The sequence below is a fragment of the Eubalaena glacialis genome, chromosome 2 (genome assembly GCF_028564815.1).
Source record: "Eubalaena glacialis isolate mEubGla1 chromosome 2, mEubGla1.1.hap2.+ XY, whole genome shotgun sequence".
Taxonomy (NCBI): Eukaryota; Metazoa; Chordata; class Mammalia; order Artiodactyla; family Balaenidae; genus Eubalaena; species Eubalaena glacialis.
The window spans coordinates 113,148,410-113,170,505 of record NC_083717.1 but is presented as its reverse complement, the minus strand read 5'-3'; positions in this window follow the sequence as shown (position 1 = coordinate 113,170,505).

The window sequence follows — 22,096 nt, the reverse complement described above, 5'->3', positions numbered from 1 at the left end:
TCCTTAATAAAAGGAAAACAGAGTAGTGAAGTTGGGATTTTTTTTCTTTTAGTACAGTAAGCACCCTACATACGCACCTTCAACTTTCAAAAGATGCGAATGTGTGTTTGCATGTCCAATCATGGAAGTTAGTTCACATGTCTGGTGTACATTGTCACGTGTGTGCATCCTCTACAAGCAGTTGTGCTTTTGTGCTACCAGTGCTACCGTGTCATCTATGATGAGAAAAAAACAGCTACTACCCAGACATCACTGGATCGTTTTTTCAAGAGGGTAGATAGAACTGAATCCAGCAAGGAACCAGAACCTGTGCCATCAACATCAGTCATGAGTAAAACTGCAGCTTGCCTTCTGTCCCCTATTGCTGACGATCCTTCAGCTCTACCATCTCCCACCTCCTCTCCCCCCTCCAGTCAGTAATAACTCTTCTTGCCTGTTTACTCAATGTCAGCCCCTGTATGCCAGGTGTTGTACTGTACTGCTGTACTTTTCAAGGTACTGTACCATAAAATTAAAACGCTTTATTTTTTGTTTGTTTTTTATGTATTATTTCTGTGAAAAGTATTATAAACCTATTACATTACAGTACTATATAGCCAATTGTGTTATTGGGTACATAGGCTAACTTTGTCGGACTTACAAACAAATTGGACTTACGAACGTGCTCTCAAAATGGAACTCATTCACTATGTAGGGGACTTACTGTAAATATTAGGACAATTGACTAGGAACATTTTAGAAAAAAATGCCAAAACAAATTAAATCACTTACAAATGAAATTACTTTATATAGCTATAAACATATGCAAATAACCTATATATAAACTATATACATAGCATAAGAAAATAACTTCTGTGTTTATAAACTCATGTAAGGGAGAGGACTTGCTGAGCTTTGAAACAATGGAAGGAATTGCACAGGAGAAGAGTGACAAATTTTACACCATGAAATGTATTGTTTATACTTTCTTCCGTAGAATAAAAGGAATAAGAGTAAAAGAGTGAAAATTATAGACTAGTGCAAATATTTACAGAAAATATAGCAATAGGGTTGCTTTTATTACATAAATCACCCAAATTCATAAGGCAATCATTAAGAGCCCATGATTAAATGAACAAAGAATATGATCAGATAATTCACAAAGTAGAATTACAGTTGGTAAATAAACATGAATCAAATGTTAATCCTCACCAGCAATCCCATATATGCAGATTTAAACAATAATGATATTACATTCCCACTTATCAAATAAATCATATGTGTGGCTGTGTATTTTAATATTTTGATCAAATAATCCCAATTCCAGAATATGTTATTAACAAAACCCCAAATACTAAACTCTCTGTATAAAGATGTTTAGCAATACTTGTGATAGCAAAATAAACCTAAATATTCAATTAATCATGATATACTTGATGCATCAGATATACTTTATGAAATAGTATTAAAAAGGGTGGCTATAAAGATTATATAATCCCATGAAAAATACTTTTAACTATGCTCATTTTAAACAGCAAGACTAAGCTATTAAGTACAATATAATTACTATAATACAACTTTCTTTAAATAAAAAAAAAATAGCTTGGGAAAAGAAGGCTAGAGGGAAATACACTGAAATACCAATATGAAGGAATAAAAAAATAGACAATTAGTGACTGAATTCTGAAGTTCTTTATGAGCTTTATGTATCATATATAAGTTATAGTTCCCAGGAATGCTACAATCCTTTGTCAAGATTCTGTTGAGGCTTACTTAGCATTTGATGAGATTGATCTAGCATTTTTCACGAATATGCGATTCCTTTTATGGGTATTTTGTGGACCACTAAGTTCTAAATGTTTTAATGTTTGACACACACTTAGCAAATTATTCCTTATTGTGTGGCTGGGCAGCCTGTTTTCTTTTCTTCTCAAGTGCTCCATTTCTGATTTTAATGCTATAATCAAGTATTTGTTCAAAAATTACTCTTATATTCAAAATCATATTTTGAATTATAGTCACTTTATTATTATTTCACCTGTTTCTTTTCACTGTAAAATGTTAGAAAATGGTTAGAATAGATACATAATCAGAACATTAGAAAAACTGCATATATGAATAAAAGAATTATTTCTATCTACTCTCTGAGCTGTGTTAAACAAAAAATAGGTATTCATTAATTTAGTGGCTTTCAGGTCTGTTTTCTTGCCTCTCTTACATTCTTTGCTTTTATTACTTGAAACTAATCATTTTCCTTAATTTAAATATTTAAAATTGCATAATTTCAAAGGCTCTTTCATATTTAAATAATTTTTATCCTAACGTAAATCTGTAAAACAATTACCCGAAAGTTTAGATTCTGCTTATTATTTTGACTACATAGGAATCTACAAGTGCCACATTTACAAATTTTAATTGAGTGAATTAATCTATTCAGAGATTGCCAAATCCCATCTTGTGAAATTTAAACTTATTTTTTAATATCATTCTAATTTTTTATTTTTGTTATTCACTTGGATGTAAAGTAAATAGTTCTCATGTAACGCATGCAATTGAGCATATCATTTTCACGCATTTGAAGCAATATAATATGTAATAAAAGCAATCCTATTGCAATATTTTCTATAAATATTTGCACTATAAAACAATGTTTCTTCCAAGAAAGGAAAAAAATAAAATTTTACCTTTTATTCAATGCTGTATTACTTTTGCACCAAGATTATAAAGAAGACTCAATTCTGAATATTTACTCAAAGAAAGAGGCCATGGAATAATGTTTCATGCATTTTATTTCAATTCTCTCCACTCCATGAATACATCTCCAAATCACCTGCTTCATAGAACCCATTCAACGGAGAGACACTCCCAGGGCAATAGAAACAGAGCTTTTAGTCACTGTAAATTTGCTGTACACTCTAATCAGACTCTTAGTTTATCAGTCTCTGTCTCCTTGAACTTGCAATTTCATTTACTCAACAAATTTTATTGAATGACAATATATCAGGCTCTGATATATACTTCTTTCCTAATGGAATTCTGCTGAATAGGTTCCAGATAGTATAAATGGCTTAAATTTTTTCCTTTGTATTTATTTATTTGTTTTTGTAAAATACACGACATAAAATTTACCATCTTAACCAATTTTAACTGTACAGCTTTGTGATATTAAATATATTCATATTGTTGTGCAACCATCACCACCATCCATCTCCAGAACTCTTTTCATCTTGCAAAAATGAAACTTTATACCCAGTAAAAAATAACTATCCATTCCCCTCTCTCCTCAGCCCCTGGCAACCACCATTCTACTTTATGTCTCTTATTTGGACTATTCCATGTCCCTCAAAAAAGGAATCATGTAGTATTTGTCTTGTGACTGGTTTATTTCACTTAGCATAATGTCCTTAAGACTCATCCATGTTGTAACATATGTCAGAATTTCTTCCTTTGAAAGCTGAATAATATTTCATTGTATGCATCTACCACATTTTGCTTATCCATTTGTCTGTTGATGGATTTGGGTTGCTTCCATGTTTTTGTTAATGTGAATAATGCTGCTATGAACACAGGTGTAAAAATATCTCTTCAAAACCCTGCTTTCAATTCTTTTGGGTACATGCCCAGAAGTAGAATTGCTAGATGATATGGTAAATCTATTTTTAACTTTTTGAAGAACTACCATACTGTTTTCATAGTTGCTATGCCATTTTACATTCCAACTAAGAGTGTAAAAGGGTGCCAATATCTCCACATCCTCGTCAGCACTTGTTATTTTCTGTTTTTTGATAGTAGCTATCACAATGGGTATGAGGTGAAATTTCATTGTGGTTTTGATTTGCATTTTCTTCATGATTAGTGAAGTTGAGCATCTTTATATGTGCTTATTGGACATTTGTATATCTTCCTTGGAAAAATGTCAATTCAAGTCCTTTTCCTATTTTTCAACCAGTTGTTTTTTTTTTATTGTTTTTACAAATAGCCTTTTAAAAATTAAATCATCCTTGTATATGGCCCTTTATATATAGTGTTGGATTCAGTTTGCTAATATTTTGTTGAGGATTTTTACATCTATATTAATCAAAGACACTGGTCTCTAATTTTCTTTTTGTTTTTTTTAATTGTCTTTGGTATTGGTTTCTGGGTAATGGTGGCCTTGCAGAATGAATTTGGGAGTGTTCTATTCTCCTCAATTTTTTTGGTATAGTTTGAGAAGGATAGGTATTAGCTCTTCTTTATATGTTTGGTATAATTCCCCTATGAAGCTACTGGTTCTGGATTTTTGTTTGCTGGGAGCTTTTTTTTTTATTATTATAAATTCAATTTCACTACTAGTGATCAGGCTGTTCAGATTGTCTGTTTCTTTCTGATTCAGTCTTGGCAGATTGTATGTTTCTAGAAATATGTCCATTTCTTCTAGGTTGTCCAGTTTGCTGGCATATAACTGTAGTATTCTCTTATGATTTTTGTATCTCTGTGGAATTGGCTATTATTTCTCCTCTTTTATTTCTTATTTTGTCTATTTGGGCCCTCTCTCTTTTCTTCTTGATGAGCCTGGCTAAAGGTTTATCAATTTTATCTTTTAAAAAACAAGCTCTCGGTTTTATTGATTTTTTCTATTTTTGGGGGGGTGTCTCTATTTATTTTCTCTCTGATCTTTATTATTTCCTTCTTTCTGCTGGATTTGAGCTTTGCTTGTTCTCATTTTTATTAAGTGGGATTTATTCCAAGAATGCTAGGATGGTTCAATATTTGCAAATCAATGTGATACACCATGTTAAAAGAAAGGATAAAAATCACATGATCATCTCAATGGATACAGAAAAAGCATTTAACAAAATTCAATATCCATTTGTGACTAAAAACTCTCATCAAAGTTGTTAAAGAAGGAACATAGCTCAACATAATAAATACCATTTACAATAACCCCACAGCTAACCCCACAGCTCATTGGTGAAAAGCTAAAAGCCTTTCCTCTAAAATCAGGAACAAGACAAGGATGCCTACTACTGTGACTTCTATTTAACATAGCATTAGAAGCCCTAGCCACAGCAATCAGACAAGAAAATAAAACAAAAGTCATCAAAATTGGAAGGGAAGAAGTAAAACTGTCACTAGTTGCAGATGACATGAGATAGATATATATATATACATATATATATATATATATATGTATATATATATATATAAAACCCAAAAGTCTATACCAAAAAGCTATTAGAGCCCATAAATGAATTCAGTAAAGTTGCTGGATACAAGATTAATATACAGAAATCTGTTGCTTTTGTATACACTAATAATGAACTATGAGAAAGCAAAAAAAAAAAAAAAAATATTTTAAAAAATCACATTAAAAAACACTTAGGAATAACTTAACTAAGGAGGTGAAAGACCTATACTCTGAAAACTATAAAACATTGATGAAGGAAATTGAAGATTATACAAAAAATGCAAAGAAACCTTGTGTTCATGAATTGGAAAAATTAATATTGTTATAAAATGGCCATACTACACAGACCAATCTACAGATTTAATGCAATCTCTATCCCAAAACACCAATGACATTTTTCAAGGAACTAGAACAAATAATCCTACAATTTATATGGAACCACAAAAGACGCCAGTTAGGCAATGCAATCTTGAGAAAAAAGAACAAAGCTGGAGGTATCACACTCCCTGACTTCAGACTATGCTATAAAGCTACTGTAACAAAACAGCATGGTACTGGCACAAAAACAGACACATAAATCAGTGGAACAAAATAGAGATTCCAGAAATAAACCCACATGCCTATGGCCAATTAATCTACAACAAAGGAGGCAAGAATATACAATGGAGAAAAGACAGTCTCTTCAATAAGTGGTGCTGGGGAAACTAGATAGCTACATGTAAAACAATGAGATTACAACATTTCCTCATATCATATACAAAAGTAAACTCAAAATGGATGAAAGACCTAAATGTAAGACCTGAAACCATAAAACTTCTAGAAGAGAACATAGGCAGAGCACTCTTTGACATAAAGTGTAGCAATATTTTTTTGGATTCGTCTCCTAAGGCAAAAGAAATAAAAGCAAAAATAAACAAACACAACACAATTAAACTGAAAAGCTTTTGCACAGCAAAGGAAACCATCTGCAAAACAAAAAGACACTGAAAGGCAGAAAATATTTGCAAATGATATGACTGACAAGGGGTTAATATCCAAAATATATAAAAAGCTCAGACAACCCAATATCAAAAAAAAAAAAAACTTGATTATAAAAAGGGTACAAGATATGAATAGACATTATTCCAAAGAAGACATACAGATGGGTAACAGGCACGTGAAAAGATGCTCAGCATTGTTGATTATTAGGGAAATGCAAATCATAACCACCCAATTGCTTAAACCAACAATCTGGGATGCTACCTTTGATTTTCCCCTTTAATGTACCACAATCTCCTTGACCACTTCATATCCATCAACAAATGTACTTTAACTAATCTATTCTCTCTGCCTTTATTGCCACCACCATGATGTCTCATCTGGACTACTGCTGTCACCTTCTAACTGGTCTCATTGCCCCTTTGGTTGACCCATACAATCCACTTCCCAAACAGCAGATATTTACACTTTAGAACTTAAATCAGATCATGTTACTGTTAGCTTAAAATCTTCCAGTGATTTCCCACTGCACTTAAAATAAAATCCATCTTCATACACTGGATTGCAAAGCCCTATATATTAGAGTCCCTGTTTACTTCACCTTTCTTTACTTTCTGTCTTATTCCAATCTTAGTGGCATGCTCCTAATTTCTTGACCACATTGAGCTGTTTCCCATCTTGGGACCCTTCCATAAGTTGATTCCTCTACCTAAATTGTTCTTCACCATGATCTTTCACGTCTGGCTCTTTCTTGTCATTCAGATCTTGCCTTAAACACCGTACCAGTGAGATCTCCTCTTACTAACCATCCAGTCTAAAACAGCCAACTAGTTACTATATCATCACTGTACATTATTTCTCTGAAGAGAATTTATCACTAGCTGATATTTTTCTTGTTTATTTATTTTATCTCTAACCTGAAGGAGAATATAAGCTCCATTATGACATTATCAACTATGCTCACTAATGTATTATCAGCATATAGCACATAATAGGTACTCAACAAATAGTTGAATAAACAAAGTGAATTTCTCCAAAAAATCCTCTGGAATCCCTATATCTTGTTCCTCCACTAGCCTCTTTCATGACCTTCCTTCAAGATGCAATGCAAGTTGTTTAAAAGATTGAGTCATATAAGATTACATAACCAACATCAAATACTTATAAGAAGAAAAAATAACAATAACAACTAAATAACTAGAATTCAAAAATCCAAATAGTATAATTTGGCCAGAAAGGGCTGAATTCAATAAGCTATCTTAAAGTCAAAAATCACATTTACTCTCCTATTAAAGAAGTGTCAACGCTTTTAAAAATATGAATTTTAGTTTCTCAGTAAATAGACTGCTAGCAGCAAGAAAAGCCAGCTTAGGAAAATAGACAACTATTTTGGCCCAATGTCTTAGTGGTTGTGTAAACTTGATTTTGGTTCTTTATCTTATCTAGCTTCTAAATCATTAAAATGTGACAACGTAGTTCAAGAAAGAGATGATCACACTAATACATAAAATAAAACTATTAACACATTAGACATAATGAGATAATTTTTGTAAACTCAATTAAATTTCTTAGAAGAAGCCCTACAAGTTATTGCTTAATTTTAATCATGAGAAATTTACAACAAAGGATGTTAAATGAGACTCTTTCTCTTATGTCAGAGTTTCAGGAGAGACACAGAGGCCAAAACAGAGTTAAATATCCCACATCATGTAGGGAAGTGTGACCATCAATGCAAAACTTGGAAAGAGGTGGCTCAAATGATTCTCCCAGCATCAGTTCATCACTAACCTCTAAGCTTTAAGAAAAGGAGAATTCATCAAAGTATAGAACTGGAGGACAAGGTAATCAGTATAACCTTTCCTGTTATGACAACTGGAAAAGCAAGACAAAGTATGAGAAAATGAAATCTGCTTAAGGTCTCAAAGAATAACAAAATAGTCAAGAATTGCCAGGCTAGTTTCTAGGGAAGACGGAAGTTCAGAGAAGTGACATTTTCAAGAAGACATTATCAATTTGTGATTATCCTCCCTAACTTTACTAATTCCAGAGAGTGTTCCTAAGTAGCTAAGAGGCTAAACCCTACTTTTGATGGCTTCCATGGGCTAGAAAGAAAAAGATTAATGTTAAAGTCCTACAAGGACGGTAGATCTGGTGATCTAGAAGTAAGTAGGGTAAGCTATAAGTAGAAAGATCATTATAGGAACTGAAGCTCAGCTGAATCATCTCCATTGTTAAACTTGGATTACTGTAATCCTGTACTGGTGCTGCTACCAGATGCCTGACGAGCAAACAAAAATCCTCTCTGTAGGAAGGTAACATCATCCTAGGCTTTCAATTATTTCTGCAAACAATTCTGCAAATAAAGGTCTAGCATATTAAAACATATAATCAAACAACAAATGTACAAAAAAGTCAATTCAACATGAATAGAGCCAGCAAAAACAATCGAAACATACCCAAACAGAATACAAAATTGGAGATACCTTACATAAAATTTATAACAGTTTTATTTACTATGTTCAAGGATGAAGAAAAGATAGAGAATTTCATCAGCTACTCCAAAATATATTAAAGAATAAAATGGGAATTCTGAATCTGAAAAATTCAAAAATGCAATAACCAAAATAAGAACTCGACAGATGGGTTAACATCAGATAGGGCATAGCTTATGAAACAATTTGGAAACTGAAGCATGGGTCAGAAGAAAATTTACAGAATGAAAAAAGAAGAGACAAAAGATTAGAAAATGTAGAATGTAGTATATATGACCTAGATGGTACCATGGAAAGGGCTAAATTATTTGAATTCAAGAAGAGGAGAGGGTGAGAATAGGCAGAAGCAGTATTCGAAAAGATAATAGCTGAGAACTTCCCAGTACTGATGAAAAACTTCAAGCCACATATATGTAAAAGACACTATGTATATTGTAGTAAAGATTATTTGAAAAATAATGATAAAGAAAGGAAATAAAGGAAGTACAATCTGATATTCTTTAGGCAAAGGGATAATGGTTCTGATGGAAGCTGAGAGATCCAAGGAAAAACATTAAACATTTGAAAAGTTTAAATATTTGGATAAATCTAAATTAATATGGATGGTTTAAAACAGTAATAATGTATATGTTATATATATATATAATTATATATAAAATTTACAGATATAATTAAAATATAAGAGAATAATGACATACAATTCAGGAAGGAGAAATATGGTTACGATATTACAAAATCCTCAAATCCTTACATTGTAGTTTAAGATGATAAATGTGCCAATTAATACTAGACTTGCATAAGTCAATAATACATGCTGTAATGTTCAGAGAAAGCATCAATAAAATATCAAACGTGTGTAAATTTCAAGCTAATATTAGGAAAAGTGAAATTTAAAAAAAACTCAAATAATCCAAAAGGAAACCCTAGTGAATGTGGAGCAAATAAAAACCACTTAAGATAGTAGAACTCAACTCAAGTATGTCAGTACATATGCTAAATGTAATGTACTAAAGGTTTCAATTAAGAGACAAATATTGTTAGGCTGAATTAAAACTAAACAACTGTAAAGATAAATAAGCAACACATCTAAAATGCACAAATAAAAAATCTGTGATTGTTCTATCAATTACTAAAAGAGCTTTGTTAAAGTCTTTCACTATATCGTGGATTTGCCTATTTCATTTCATACTTCTGTTGATTTTTGCTTTATGAATCTTGACAAGGTATTATTAGATGCATACGAATTTGGAACTTTTAACCTCTGTGGCACAGTACTCCTATCTCTAGTAATGCTTTTGCTTTAAAATCAACTTTGACTTTAATAGTACAGATAAGGCTTTTTAAAAATGTTTAATTACAGAAGAATTACATAGTGATTACTAAAAAATTCAAATAGTAGGTATTTATATTGTAATTCAGTTTTCAAAGCCTTTGCTGTGCTTCTTTAGTTATGTTCCACAGATGTACTGCTATGGGTGACCTTAGTATTTGTGACAGTTCAGATAGAAAATTAGGGATGCCCTTCTCAGTCTCTCTCCTGCCAGGGTTTTCTACCACACGCTCCAGTTCTCAGGAGCTCCTTTTCCCAGTTCCTCTGGCCAGAAAGATTGGATTCTGTCAAAGTTAAGCCTCCTGAGCTTTCGTACAGATCCAAGCAAATGGGGTAGAGTGGCAAGGGAAAAAGAGAGAGAAACAATGACGGGGATTCCCCCACATTCTTCTATGACAGGAGCCCCTTTTCCCAGTTTCTCTATCCAAGATCTCTCAGAGTCTTAGATGCCTGTGCCACTGTGCATTTAGAACTGGTTTGGGGGCAAGGAAGGGAGAATCAAAGGAAAAAAATGGGAATTATGTAGCAGGATGTCTCACAAAGGGAATGTATCAAAAGTCATCAAGGTGTGAATCAATTTTACATTGTCCATCCAATGGTGACCAACTTGTGTTCAGGAGTAAATGAAACCTCTCCAAATTTCTGCTGACTCTCACCAGTGTCATAGAATCCCATTTTGTCTCCACAAATACTCATCCTCCACTATACTCCTGGTTTAGGGAGGATCTAAGAAAGCAGGGGTTTGTTCTAGATTAGGTGCTGTCAGAAAGAGGGGGCAATTCTATGACTGGACATTTCAATAACTTGTATCCTTAGAGAAGGCAGACTAGAGCAAGGCTTAAGGTTATAATTGGTAAAGAAGTATCAGCCACTTATAGTACCCAGGAGAGAGGGATGTTTGCTATTTTGCACAAAGATCTTGTTTTTGTCCGTGCTTAAAGTTACGAATTTGTCTTGTTTTGTCTCATAGTTTCAGAGTGACCTTGTCTAATGTTAGTGAGATTATGTCCACCAGAAGAACAACATGGCCCAGCCCTACATATGAGACCAGTTTCTAGATGTCAGGGACTGCTTTTTAAAATTTCCCAGCACTCTGCCTAATATATAGTAGGCATTCAATAAATATTTGAAGTTGCTTTTAGATGTCAAGTGCAGATGTCAAGTGCAGTAAAAAGAGAGTTTAGGACTGTGCTCTGAGGAACTCCATCATTTAATGGCCAGGTAAAGGAGAAAGAGGCTGCAATGGAAAATAAAAAATAATCAGAGAGATGGAAGGAAAACAAGGAGAGTGTGATGTCACGGAGAGGAAGGGAATCTTTCAAGGACAAAAAAAAGTGGTGGACAGCTGTCAGATATTGCTAAGAAGTCACGGAAGATGAGTTCTGAACACTAGAATTAACAACAGGGAAGTCACTGGCATCCTTGGTGAGAGGAGTTTCAGTGGAGCAATGGCAGGGAAAGTCAGACTAGGGTGGGATGAGAAAAGAGCAGGAGGCAAGACAATTGCTTACAAAGAGGAAAGTACAATTAGATTTGTTGAAGGGTCATGAAAGGTCAAGGAGGAGTTAAATTATTTTTAACATAGAAATTATTTTCATATTTAAATGTTGATGGGATGATTCTAGTCAAGTGGAAGAGATTAAATATACAGGAAAGAGAAAAACTGATAATGATTTTAGAAAAAGCTGGCAGGAAAAGAATCCAAAATAAATGTTAATGGTCATGGGATCCATTGTGGTGTTTTTTTTGTTGTTCTTGTCTTTGTTTTTTGCTTCATTCAAGGTATTAGCTGCAAGTGTCTAGAGGTTAAACCACTGAATTAAATCTAAACTGATAAATACCATAATTAGATTTGTATTTGAGAAAGATAACAGCATGAAATAGAAGATGGGTTAGAGGATTTCAAAACTGGAGACATGACAACATTTTGGAGGTTAGTCCAACAGTTCTGAAGAGGAAGGTAGGGATTTGAACTACAGCAATAACAGTAGAAAAGAAGAGAGGACCATGAGAGTGCTCAGGAGAGAACCATGACGCCATGTGGTCATTAATTACAATCGGATGTCAAAAGGTGAACTAAATAGAATGCAGAGGATAACTCCTAGACTTCAGACTCAAGTTACCAGGAAGAAGGTGATGCCATTCACTTTGTAAGAAATACAAGAGGAAAGCAGATTTGGATAGGACTATCGTGGAATGCGGGAAAATTATGATTTTGTTAACTCTTTTATTCATTCAACACATTTCTTTGAAATCTACTTTATGTCAGGAACTATACTAAACTCTGAAGAAACAGTCATGAACAAGAGAGCTGTGTTTCCTGCCCTATTGGAGTTTATATTAAGGTGATTTTTGAGTTTGAGATACTTTCAAGATTTCTAAATAGGTATGTTAAATAAACCAGCTGGATAAACTAATATAAGGTTTAGAAGAAAGGTCTGGGCTGAAAATAGATGCAGGGAGAGAGAAATAGAAACAGAATATTGACACTGATAATAGTTCTCTTAAAATATGTATCCAGATCCCCTGACAGCCTGAGCAAAGTAGAGGATAATTAAGGAAGGCATATTTAAAAGTGTCCTAAAATCTATGGCTGTTTTTGTGGTCAGATCACTTTAACTATCAGTATAATTTTTCTATACAATATTCAAATCTATACTTATCCACATGGTATAATTGAATTGCATATTCTTTGGGATTAGACAGAACTGGGTTTAAGTTCTAGCTCTGCCCCTCTGAGTATGAGAACACAAGTTATCCAACATTTATTGAGCACATGTTATACACTAGCCCTTGTGTAAGGTACTGAAGTGTGTGGTTAGTAATCCATTGTCCTTACCCTGAAGAAGCGTCTAGATTCATGAAGCAGGTTGATTTTCATCTTTGCCAACATGAGAAAAATGAGATATCTTTATCATGGTGTTGTGAGGGGTAAGTGAGGCAAGAATGCATTGTACCTGACACATATTTCTCCATAACATGCTATGGAGTTAGCTGGATAGTAACATCATCTTTTAGGGTAAAAAGGTCACTGAAAGTATATTCTTCCAAAAATTAGTCACTACTTATGCTCCTGGGATTGCTTTCAAGTGTTCCCAATAGAGTATTATATTTATTGGCTTGTTTTTAAGGAATCTTAGCAATAGCTGCTGCACTATCATGAGCTGATTCAACAAGCCAGAGGCAACATTTTCTTTGCAGAATATAGTTATGCCAAAGCACTCATTTGGTATAAACAGTATATCCTGTGGGGTCATGCCCTGCTGAATCCTGATGAATTAGCTTTTTAGCAAATTTCTGCTTATCTGCCTTATGCAATGCCTTCTCTAAAAAGATCAGGATGACACAGGAAAGAGATAATTAAGGAAAGAATTCAAAAGGAAGAGAATCACAGAAAGAGAATATCTGTCATTCATTTTCACTAGTGTTTGGCAGTAAACTGTAGTGCTTAACAAAGTTTATGTACACCAATATGTTTAAGCAATTGCTTATAAATTCCCAGCACTTTAAGTTCATATACTGAGAAGCTGAGATCCTTTGACTAGTCATAGTACCTTAGCGACTACTGGCCAAAGTCCTTGTTGACTTTCTGGAATCATCAAACTATTACAAAAGGCCTAGAAGGTTTACACTGTTAGTCTTTCCATGCACCCCTGGCTATGTTACCCACAAATCTTCCCTGCAATATTGAGTGGAATGTATTCAACAATTCTTAACCCGGAGTATGTTAAAATCTTCTGGGAGGGCTGATTTCTACAAGGAGTGATTCTTACAAGGAAGTTGGTTTTCTCTCTCTCTTTTTTTTTTACCTAAAGTGAGCAGCAACATCTGAGAAACCTAACTATATCTCTTTTAAGATAAATACATAGAAAAAGGAGAGGTGGTTGGGTGTGGTGCTATAACTCACATGTCCTAGTAAACTTAGCTTTCTTTAGAAAGAATACACTTCACTGTGCATTTACAAAATGACTGACTCTAGGGAATACTCTAGAAGTATTTAGAGCTTTTTTTGTTCACATGGAACAACAGAGAAAGTCACACTAAACTGCAATAAAGCATACAGGTATTTTAACCCTTTTTCCATCTATCTTCCACCACATCTCTGGAAGTAGTGTAATCTATTACCATTTCAGTGCTTGACATCAATGGTATAATGAAATACACACATATTCAGCACCAAGTTTCTTTCTGGTTATAGATTCAAATCCTTTTAATACACAATCCAAGGCTCTAGGAGAAATTGCTATAGAGGGATTTTCTTTTTCTTTATTGGAGTATAATTGCTTTACAATGTTGTGTTAGTTTCTGCTGTACAACAAAGTGAATCAGCTATATGTATACATATATCCCCATATCCCCTCCCTCTTGAGCCTCCCTCCCACCCTCCCTATCCCACCTCTCTAGATGGTCACAAAGCATCGAGCTAATCTCCCTGTGCTATGCAGCAGTTTTCCAGTAGCCATCCATTTTACATTTGGTAATGTATATATGTCAACGCTACTCTCTCACTTCATCCCAGCTTCCCCCTCCCACCCCATGTCCTCAAGTCCATTCTCTATGTCTACATCTTTATTCCTGCCCTGCAACTAGGTTCATCAGTACCATTTTTTTTTTTTTAGACTCCATATATATGCGTTAGCATATGGTATTTGTTTTTCTCTTTCTGACTTACTTCACTGTGTATGACAGACTCTAGGTCCATCCACCTCACTACAAATAACTCAATTTCATTCCTTTTTATGGCTGAGTAATATTCCATTGTATATGTGTGCCACATCTTCTTTATCCATTCATCTGTCGATGGACATTTAGGTTGCTTCCATGTCCTGGCTATTGTAAATAGTGCTGCCATGAACATTGTGGAACATGACTCTTTTTGAATTATGGTTTTCTCAGGGTATATGCCCAGTAGTGGGATTGCTGGGTCATATGGTAGTTCTATTTTTAGTTTTTTAAGGAACCTCCATACTGTTCTCCATAGTGGTTGCATCAATTTACATTCCCACCAACAGTGCAGGAGGGTTCCCTTTTCTCCACACCCTCTCTATCATTTATTGTTTCTAGATTTTTTGATGATGGCCATTTTGACTGGTGTGAGGTGACACCTCATTGTGGTTTTGATTTGCATTTCTCTAATGATTAGTGATGTTGAGCATATTTTCATGTGTTTGTTGGCAATCTGTATGTCTTCTTTGGAGAAATGTCTATTTAGGTCTTCTGCCCATTTTTGGATTGGGTTTTTTTTGATATTGAGCTGCATGAGCTGCTTATATGTTTTGGAGATTAATCCTTTGTCAGTTGCATCGTTTGCAAATATTTTCTCCCATCTGAGGGTTGTCTTTTCATCTTGTTTATGGTTTCCTTTGTTGTGCAAAAGCTTTTAAATTTCATTAGGTCCCATTTGTTTACTTTTGTTTTTATTTCCATTACTCTAGGAGGTGGATCAAAAAGGATCTTGCTGTGATTTATGTCATAGAGTGTTCTGCCTATGTTTTCCTCTAAGATTTTTAGTGTCTGGCCTTACATTTAGGTCTTTAATCCATTTTGAGTTTGTTTTTGTGTATGGTGTTATGGAGTGTTCTAATTTCATTCTTTTACATGTAGCTGTCCAGTTTTCACAGCACCACTTATTGAAGAGGCTGTCTTTTCTCCATTGTATATTCTTGCCTCCTTTGTCAAAGATAAGGTGACCATATGTGCACGGGTTTATCTCTGGGCTTTCTATCCTGTACTATTGATCTATATTTCTGTTTTTGTGCCAGTACCATACTGTCTTGATTACTGTAGCTTTGTAGTACTGTCTGAAGTCAGGGAGCCTGATTCCTCCAGCTCCGCTTTTCTTTCTCAAGATTGCTTTGGCTATTTGGGGTCTTTTGCGTTTCCATACAAATTGTAAAATTTTTAGTTCAAGTTCAGTGAAAAATGCCATTGGTAATTTGATAGGGATTGTATTGAATCTGTAGATTGATTTGGGTAGTATAGTCGTTTTCACAATGTTGATTCTTCCAATCCAAGAACATGGTATATATTTCCATCTGTTTCTATCATCTTTGATTTCTTTCATCAGTGTCTTATAATTTTCTGCATACAGGTCTTTTGCCTCCTTAGGTAGGTTTATTTCTAGGTATTTTATTCTTTTTGTTGCAATGGTAAATGGGAGTGTTTCCTTAATTTCTCTCTCTGATTTTTCATTGTTAGTGTATAGGAATGCAAGAGATTTCTGTGCATTAATTTTGTATCCTGCTACTTTACCAGATTCATTGATCAGCTCTAGTAGTTTTCTGGTGGCATCTTTAGGATTTTCTATGTATAGTATCATGTCATCTGCAAACAGTGACAGTTTTACTTCTTTTCTGATTTGGATTCCTTTTATTTCTTTTTCTTCTTTGATTGCCATGGCTAAAACTTCGAAAACCATGTTGAATAATAGTGGTGAGAGCGGACATCCTTGTCTTGTTCCTGATCTTAAAGGAAATGCTTTCAGTTTTTCACCATTGAGAATGATGTTGGCTGTGGGTTTGTTATGTTGAGGTAGGTTCCCTCTATGCCCACTTTCTGGAGAGTTTTTATCAAAAATGGGTGTTGAATTTTCTCAAAAGCTTTTTCTGCATCTATTGAGATTACCATATGGTTTTTATCCTTCAGTTTGTTAATATGGTGTATCACATTGATTGATTTGTGTATTTTGAAGAATCCTTGCATTCCTGGGATAAACCCCACTTGATCACGGTGTATGATCCTTTTAATATGCTGTTGGATTCTGTTTGCTAGTATTCTGTTGAGGATTTTTGCATCTATGTTCATCAGTGATATTGGCCTGTAATTTTGGTTTTTTGTGACATCTTTGGTTTTGGTATCAGGGGTGTGGTGGCCTCGTAGAATGAGTTTTGGAGTGTTCCTCCCTCTGCTATATTTTGGAAGAGTTTGAGAAGGACAGGTGTTAGCTCTTCTCTAAATGCATAGTGAGATTTGACTATACATTGGCCTTTGGGTCTCAGTGGACTTTTCAGATGGCCCCCGTCAACTTTACCTAGTCCAAGCTGTTTTTCAGTACAGTAAATAAAAGGAAAAAGAACCCAGACTTTAGAATTAGACCTAATGCACATAAATCCTCTGTATTAGGGTTCTCCAGACATGTGCAGATTTATTATAGGAGTTGACTCACATGGTTATGGAGGCTGAGAAATCCCACAGTCTGCTGTTTGCAAGCTGGAGAGTCAGGAAATTAATTCAGTGTGGGTCCAAATGTCTGTGAACCAAGAGGTGCCAATGGTGATGGAATAAGTCGCAGAGTCTGAAGGCCTGAGAACCAGGAGCACTGATGTCTAAGGACAGCAAAAGAAAGATGTCCCAGCTCAAGAAGAGAGAGAGAGTTTGCCCTTACTTTTCCTTTTGTTTTATTTCGGTCCTCAACAGACTGTATAATGCTTGTCCACATTGGTGAGAGCAAATATTCTTAGTCTACTGAATCAAAAACTAATCTCTTCTAGAAACATTCTCACAGACACACTCAAAAATAATATTTTTATCTGGGCATCTCTTGTCCCAGTCAAGCTGGGACAAGGAAGCTTATGGTGGTAATGAAAGTCCCAGATCAGTTGACTTTAAATTAGTCAAAAGGGAGATTATCCTGGGTAGGCCTGACTCAGTCAGGTGAAGCTTTTAGAAACAGGGTTTAAGCCCTCTCTGAAGTCTGAAAGATTCTCCTGCTGGCCTCGGAAAGTAGCTTCCATATTGTGAGAGGTGTTTGGGAGTGTCACAGGGCAAGAAACAGAGGGACCTCTAGGACCTGAGAGTGGCCCCTTACCACCGCCAGCATGAAAAAGGAGGCCTTAGTCCTACAACCACAAAGAACAGAATTCTGCCAAAAATCACATGAACTTGAAAGAGAAGTTCAAGCTTTAGAAGGAAACACAGCCCGGCCAACCCCTTGATTGCAACCTGTGAGTTTGTGATTCATAGAAATAGTGAGATAACACGTGTGTTTTTTTAAGCTGCTAAGTTTGTGGTAATTTGTTACACAACAGTAGAACACTAATCTGTTTACCAGCACAAATAATGTAAATAATCTCATAGCACTAATTATAAGTGATTGGATACCCTTAGGATGGTTAATAATGGATTTAAATGGGAATCCTTGAGTTTGATTAGCTGTTTTGACGTTAGATGACTTATTCTAGAGTCAGTCTCAGACATTTACAGGTTCCAAAGATGACCTGAAAACCAAATATCTAGATATAAAGAAATCACAAGCTTTGGAAAAGAGGAAAATGAGCTTGAAGATTACCATAATGGCCTTTTATTTGAAATCTGTATATGTTAAAATGAATTAAGTGAAATAGACACATAATTACACGATTTTTAGGTGTAGGCTCATGATAAAGAATAGGGTTCAGTATCTTAAAATCATCAAACAGCAAAGGAAGTCATAGTCCAATGAATGTTTTATCACCCTTGAAGAAATATACTGTAGGCTCACAACTATGAATAAAAGTAGCTTAAAAACTCAGAAGCAAAAATGACTTCTGGAAAAGTGGCAAGAAATGAAAAAGTACCAATGAGACACACACACTTTATTTCTTGTAAGGCAAAAACACATTAATCACTTCAGAGCATTTATGTAAAAAGATTTTGTTCTTGAGGACTAGCAAATTTAAATCTGAATGTCTTTGTGTATGAGTGTGTGAGTGAGTATATGTGTGTATGTGTGTGTGTATGTGTGCGTGAACAAACATGAATGGAAAGATAGAAGGGACATATAAAGAAAATCACCCAAGATTCTTTGCCCCTTACCTAAGTAGAATTAAAAACTATGTCAAATCACATACTTAAAAGCACAAAGAAAAATTGATTTGTGGTTTTATGGAAGTAGGTCATTTAGTGTGAAGGTTATATTTCACAGTCTCTTAACTATTCTACCTTATTCTCAATCCAGGTCTTTAAAAAGAAAAGAAAAGAAAAAAGCATAATGCTTATCAACACTTAGCTAGGTATGATAAGAGTCTAACAGACAGTAAGTGAACTACATTTTCTGACTCTGTCCAAAATTTGAGAGCTGGTGCAGTCTATCCATGGTGTTGAGGGGGCAATGTGAATATATTGATGGCTACTACTAATAAGTCTGTCATCATTGTGAAATTTTGTATTTGGAGGACATGAAAAAATGAGTCCATCAATGTTGAGCAAATAATATACTGTACATGGCTTCTCTGGATGATCAAGAAATGTTAAACTTCAATAAAACTCATCTACTAAGGTAATATCTAATTCTCCTATTGCAAGGAGACTTGTGAACATGAGCAGGGGATTAGCACTGGTTTCATCATCATTTTTTCTATTCATCAATAAAAAACTTAATTTAAAAATTTTTTACTACATAAGAATACATGTTTATTATAGAAGAATTTGAAGATATAGGTAAGTGATAAGAACATAATTAAAAGCATCCATAACCTCCTACCCATTTTAGTAAGATATTCTTTCCTTTTATCTAAGCAAAATATGTATCTATATGTATAAACATAACCTTTAAAAATACAATAGCTATAAAATTAAATGAAAAATCCTCTGGGTAGCTAAACCACTCTGGGTTTTATGGTAACATAAGTTGGAGGGTGCAGCCAAGAGCCCCCATGGGTCCACTGAATCACAGGGGCATGCCCATGATATAGAGTAGATATGGTGACATTTATCAACAACAACGTCTATGTTTTCATGGATCCTAACAATATACATAATACGTGTCACATATTTAATAGGTTAAATTTGTATTATAATATATTGATATCATACTTGTATACAAGACTTGCTTCAGGGTGTAACTGCATTCAGCACTGGATAGCAAGTTAATAAAAACTGCAGCAAAAACAGTTTTACGACCCTCCATTGACTTGTGTTTTATATCACATTATCTTATTGCAGACATTTGAATTAAAGGTTAACAAATACTATTTAATGGGTTGTCTGAATGAATGTACAGTGCATGAATACATGCTTCTTGCAATTTTTATCAGTTTTGATACTACATATGCTTTGTGATTTGGGTTCAGACAGGACTGTAAGTGGGTGATGGCTCTTGACTGACTCTTTTAAGTAATATAAAATAGCACATTTTGTTAGACTTCCTCCAATTAAGTGTACATCCCCCATTAAGGCAATCTGTCATCATTTTAACAATGTCATTAACATCTACAATGTAACTCACAGGGGTTTTGTTCTTCTTTCAAAATTAGTAGCACATACATTATATAGAAAGCTTAAAGTACAAAAACAAATTTAAGAAGCCTTCAACTCTAAGCTATACAAGTATCTTTAGTGAATTACATAGAAGATATGACTTTACTAAGAAAGAAAAGCCCACAGAAATTATATATCCATTAAAATGGATTAATGATATAAAATATAAATTTTCTTTCTAATGTAGCTATCAAGAAACATGGTTTACTGCACTACTAAATGTATTTGGCTAAGGAAAATAATTTAAATTATTGGACTACTGAAAGTAAAAATCAGTATATAAAATTTATGATTTTTATATAAATGATATTATCAGTCTTTAGAAATATTCTGGAAATTTTTCATGGATAAAAGTAATATATTAAGTGCCTAATAAAAAAGATAAAATTTTATTAGGAAATTTAGATGGTAATAGCCAACTTTAAAATACTAAAATACATCTTATTTACTACTGTGGCTTCAGTAAATAGATTAAGATTCAATTAATAACACATACAGGGAGAAAATTTAGGTTTACAAAATAGAGTGAAGGTTCTGCTCTAAGAAGAATATTTCTTTATATATTCACACAGAAGTATATACTACTGTATAAATATGAAATAGAAATGAAAATGTGTTTTTTTACTGTGACTTAAAGTTGTCAACATGTATAAAGGCTCTCTTTAACAAAATTTTTCTCATTAACAGTTAGGTTACAAATAAAGTATCAAATAAAACCTAACTTGAAGGATAGAGACATCATAATCATTTTTCAAATCATAGGAATCTCCTCTCTCTGAACTTGACTTGCTCTCTCTTGCAATGGCTCTTACAGTAATCTACTGAACATTACAATTAGTTGAAATCATGTCTTTTCTGCCTTATTAGAATATACATTCCTTAAAGTAAGGATTAATATTCTGTGTCCCTCCAAAACTCTTACACAGCTTAGCACAGCACTTTGCACATTACAAATACTAAATAAGTAAATGCCCTGCAATTATCTTAAACATAACATGTCCAAAATTAATTCATTAACTCCACTTCAATATCTCTTCCTTAAGATTCCTTATTTCAGTAAATTTTCCAACCAGAAAGCCTCCTAAGCAAAATACCTGGGAGTCATCTTTGACTACTCCCCGGTTCATGCTCTATAGTCTCAAGGTTTGTCAAAATCCCGTTTCAATATAAAACCCTAACATTTCTCAATTCTGGCTTCTCTATTCTTTCTCCATGCATGCCATCTCTTCCTAGGCCCTCCTTTTCTTGGCATCCATCCCAACGGTTCAGTTGCTCAATATCTTTTTTATTTTAATGCTTGGAATATATTTGAGTTCTATTTCCTAGGTCCAAAATCCTCTGTGGTATTGGGGTAACTTTTGTTCAGTCCATTCAGCACAGTATTTCCCAAATTTGCTCCACAGCAGCCACTCTGCAACCTCCTTTATCTCTGATGTCTTCTCAGAGTTTTGCTTTTTTTCCTAATTATCACATTCAGGAGTGAGTCACCATTCATTTGCGGTAGAACCAAAATCCTTAATGTTGCTTAAATTATAAACCCAAGTCATTAATATATATTATATTAGATTAGGCCCAATGAGACCTTAAATTTGGGAATAAAATGCTACATACATAGACAAGGATAATCCTTTTTAGATTTAAAAGAATATCAACAAAGATCAAATTTGTGTTTCTTCTTCAGTGGGAGTTTTTAAGACAGTGGTGAGTTTCTGGAAAGCTTTTCTCTAAAAGGTGAGTGGTCCTCAACTCAAGTTAAGTCAGTTATTTTACTTCATTCTCTGTACAAAATCCTTTTCACTTAAAATAAACACCTTAGCAAAGAAAAATACTGTCACTATGGTGAATTATTATAGTGTAGCAAACTGAGTGAACTGTTTCTGAGGTTCTTTCATGTTACATCCAGGCAATCAAAAT